Here is a 4,606-nt window from a genome sequence, read left to right as displayed (position 1 = left end):
GTCAGCACCACGCCCACCCAGTGAGCAACCGGCCATCCCTATATGGGATCCGAACCCGTGGCCTTGGTGTTATCAGCACCGCACTCTCCCGAGTGAGCCATGGGCCGGCCCAAACATTTCCATTTTTAAAATGAATATTTTCGTTTTCTGATGTCCACTTTCACGTCTTCAGAGTGTCACAGGAAATCGAAGCTTGTCACTAATTACAGTTTTGTTCGGAGTCCGGGCTCGCCGTGTTTGGTGACTTGCCAATGCACATCCAGCTGGGTTAGGAGGAGCTAGCACAGGGGAGGAGCTGGTCCTGAGGCCGAGCACCAGACCCACCCCTCCAGGCGGCAGATGGTGACAGATCGACTCCACATCCTTGCTGCTTCCGTGGTTGCCGGTACACTCTGTGAGGTGGTACCTGCCACCCATTCTCCATACCCCGTCCATGCCGTTGTGGGTTCCACACATTTGGCTCCACTTGCCCCGCTGACTACAGTCAACCTGTTGGGAGTTTTTAGTCCTATCGGGAGATTCCTTCCCCAATGGCTTTTAACCACACGTCCTTCAATCACGGTACATTCGCCAAAACAATGGCATGGGCCGCACTGTCATGGGTTGAAAATCTGACAAATGAATACCCTTTCTCTGGAAAACCTTATTTCCATAATTTGTCCCGCTGGTGAGAATGTCTTCCTAGAAGCTGGTCTGTTGACCCAGAAGCCATTCCTCCTCTGCACACGGTTCTACTCCTTGAACCCGGCCGGCTTGCCACATTCAAGTCTCCCATCTGCTTAGTGTCGGGCCCTTCTGTACTTGCAGAGGTGGGTGGTTTATGTGTGGCCCAGTTCGTTCCGATCTGACAACCTCCCAACCACTGACCTCCCAGGTGCACAATTGCATTTTCTCCATGCAGTTTGTTATTTAAAAAAATGTAAAACCATTGCCTTTGGATTTTCCAGTTGCCGTGTCTTTAACCACCACCCAGGCATCCGATATTTTACCAAAGGGACAGAACAGGCTGCAGGAAGCAGAAGCAACGAACAGGAAACAGACTGGTCATTTCAAAGTTACTTTCCACGTAAGGTGTGGACAGAGAGACAGAACAGAAGAAATAACTGACTAGTTGTCACCAGGTTACTTCGCCGTCTCCTGTGGGTAAGGATTAAGGCCGAGGGACCGGGCTGGCCTGTGGGCTCAGCTGGCTGGGGCTGGTGCTGATAACACTAAGATCCTGGGGCCCAAAACAAAACAAACAACAAACACTGTAAACTGGCTGCTTGGGAAACTGGCTGTTATTTTTCAGACCACAAACTAAGCAACTGGAACTTAGCAGGGTGGCTGCATTTTGGTTTTTAGGCTGGTCAGTTGGGGCCCCAGGCAGGAGCTTAGTCCAAAGCGGTGGCCTCTGATCGTTTTTATTTAAGGTCTTGGTAACAAGCAGAGAACCATGGCTCCTCTTTGAGCTCGTGTTTTGTGTGACTTCTGTGCCCACATGCGTGTAATAGAGCTGTCATGCTTTCCTCTTGTCAACCCGTGTTTTGCTACAGGGTGTCGGTGGTGACCCTTTATGATAGAGTGGAAAGGGATCACCCCCTTTCTGCCCCTGCACGAGCGTTAAGGGAAACTGCAGGTTCCCAGACAGGGAACCAAGATGTTAAGGGAAACAGGAAATTTCAGGTTCTGCCAGCCAAGTCTGGGTTCTCGGGGTCTGGAACAAAGAATCGGACGAAACACGCCAGAGGTGAAACGCACAGAGCAGGTCTATTTAGGAGAGAAAGTGCACTGCGGAGAGAAGGGAGCGGGCTCGGGCAAGAGCACTGCCAGGTGCATTCCCCGGGGTTCAAGTCCTCCCAGCTGGATTCGTGTTGTTTGGTCATTGGCCGAGCCCTGGTCGTCTCTGTTGGTTGGCACCTTAGCTGGTGGAAGCTCACTGGTCCAACTGAGTGGTGCCCAACATGGGGCGGAGCTCCCTGTCTGCGTGTGTCACCTGTGCCGTGCACGCCTGCGCCCTCCTCGGGGGACTGGCCGTACCCACCATCCCACGCGCCAGCAGCCAGGTGTCCTCTCGCCTCTCTTGTCCTTTTCTAACTTCCCACCACACCAGGAAGTCCCTGAGTTGGAACATGAACCCCAACCACAGCCTTCCGGTCACTGCGTTGTTAGCTTGTTGATTCTTTTTTTTTTTTCTTTATAAACTTTATTTTTCAATTTTTGTACACAAAGAAAAATCATGTTCATATCCACCATGAACAAAAACTTAAAAAGGCAGAACTGGAAGATGTGTCCTTCACCAAAGCAAAACTGTGATAAAGCGCCCAAACATTTCCATTTTATAAAAATTAAAAAAAATTTTTTTTAAAAGATGACTGGTAAGGGGATCTTAACCCTTGACTTGGTGTTGTCAGCACCACGCTCACCCAGTGAGCTAACCGGCCATCCCTATATGGGATCCGAACCCGTGGCCTTGGTGTTATCAGCACCGCACTCTCCCGAGTGAGCCATGGGCCGGCCCAAACATTTCCATTTTTAAAATGAATATTTTCGTTTTCTGATGTCCACTTTCACGTCTTCAGAGTGTCACAGGAAATCGAAGCTTGTCACTAATTACAGTTTTGTTCGGAGTCCGGGCTCGCCGTGTTTGGTGACTTGCCAATGCACATCCAGCTGGGTTAGGAGGAGCTAGCACAGGGGAGGAGCTGGTCCTGAGGCCGAGCACCAGACCCACCCCTCCAGGCGGCAGATGGTGACAGATCGACTCCACATCCTTGCTGCTTCCGTGGTTGCCGGTACACTCTGTGAGGTGGTACCTGCCACCCATTCTCCATACCCCGTCCATGCCGTTGTGGGTTCCACACATTTGGCTCCACTTGCCCCGCTGACTACAGTCAACCTGTTGGGAGTTTTTAGTCCTATCGGGAGATTCCTTCCCCAATGGCTTTTAACCACACGTCCTTCAATCACGGTACATTCGCCAAAACAATGGCATGGGCCGCACTGTCATGGGTTGAAAATCTGACAAATGAATACCCTTTCTCTGGAAAACCTTATTTCCATAATTTGTCCCGCTGGTGAGAATGTCTTCCTAGAAGCTGGTCTGTTGACCCAGAAGCCATTCCTCCTCTGCACACGGTTCTACTCCTTGAACCCGGCCGGCTTGCCACATTCAAGTCTCCCATCTGCTTAGTGTCGGGCCCTTCTGTACTTGCAGAGGTGGGTGGTTTATGTGTGGCCCAGTTCGTTCCGATCTGACAACCTCCCAACCACTGACCTCCCAGGTGCACAATTGCATTTTCTCCATGCAGTTTGTTATTTAAAAAAATGTAAAACCATTGCCTTTGGATTTTCCAGTTGCCGTGTCTTTAACCACCACCCAGGCATCTGATATTTTACCAAAGGGGGAACTTCTTCTTTTCTTTTTTTTCTTCCTTTTTGTCTTTTTTCGTGGCCGGCAACGGATCGCAACCCTCAGTGTCGCGCCTGTACCAGACCAGGACCGGCAACAGGATCGCAACCCTTGGTGCTGCGCCCACACCTCGCTCAGCCAGTGAGCAGCCGGTCTGTATGTGGGATCCAAACCCTCAGCGGGAGCGCCTGCCGCGCTCCCAAGCGGTGCACTGTAGCAGTGTGCCACCAGGCCGGCCCCGGGGAACTTCTGATTTGATATCTTGTGTTGCAATTTCTGGACTCACATCCCAGCCAACACGTGGAGTGGTGGGCAGTGTCCTTCCTCTGCTGCCTGGTGCTCACTTCCACCTCCCATCACATTTTCCTCCCATCCACAGCGGCTGACGCAGAGGCTGCACCTCCACGGCACAAGGTGGCACAGGTCCTCGCCTGCACGTGGCAGAGCACAACGTCCCACGGGGGAGCTGCACCTTCTGTGGTCAGGTGGCCCCGTTGTCGTTCGACAGCTTCTGACTGAACAGCTGAGGTGGAGGACTTCTGGCTCGTCTCTGGGAGGTTACCACTGTCAGGGCGGCAGATGCCACATGGTCTTCTGACGACAGACCCCCGTGTCTTGGCTCATGTGTGTCAGTCTGGGGCTGCCTGTCATCTTCCATCACTGTGGGATCCTGGGACCAGGCAGGCAGGAAATGGGTCACCGCTCAGGCCAGCCAGACAGCCTGCCAGGGGGACAGCTGAGGGGGGAGAAACACAGTTGGCCGAGGGAACCCTGTGCCAGCTCGTGACAGGTTACCTCGTCACTGTGGATCAGGCAGACAGGGGTTGCCGACTCTCTTCCTGACCTGCCACGGCAAGTCCCTACCGCATCTCTGGCCAAGAGTCTCAGAAGTGACACTGATGCGTAGAGGGAGCTTCCAAGCAGTGTCACCAGGGTGTGCCACATCCCGGGCCCCAGGCTGCCCCTGGCACGGGATGGAGGGGCTGTGTTCAGTGCTGGCTGAGATCGCTGCCAGTGGGGATAAGAATCGTGGCTGAGATCTTGGGGTTTCATGGGGTGTCCCACCCCTGCCTGCGTGAAAGCCCCCTGACCCCGCTCTGGGGGTCTCTGCCCTCCATGAAGCTGACTTGCTCCCAGCCTAGTACTGGAGCTTCTGGGAAGTGACTGGGAAGGGCTGTGAGGCTTGCACCCAGGGGCAGGGGTCCCATCTCCCGG

General features: G+C 53.4%; 2 pseudogenes; both read right to left on the bottom strand.

Moving 5' to 3' along the window:
• Positions 1-168: 168 nt before the first annotated feature.
• Positions 169-1,945, bottom strand: LOC103593343 (annotated as a pseudogene).
• A 612-nt stretch (positions 1,946-2,557) lies between these two features.
• LOC103593342 lies at positions 2,558-4,336 on the bottom strand (annotated as a pseudogene).
• Between the last annotated feature and the right edge of the window lie 270 nt (positions 4,337-4,606).

Source organism: Galeopterus variegatus, unplaced genomic scaffold, assembly GCF_000696425.1.
Source record: "Galeopterus variegatus unplaced genomic scaffold, G_variegatus-3.0.2 Scaffold1322, whole genome shotgun sequence".
Classification (NCBI taxonomy): Eukaryota; Metazoa; Chordata; class Mammalia; order Dermoptera; family Cynocephalidae; genus Galeopterus; species Galeopterus variegatus.
The sequence above is the reverse complement of the archived record's forward strand: the minus strand, read 5'-3'. Positions and strand labels throughout refer to the sequence as shown.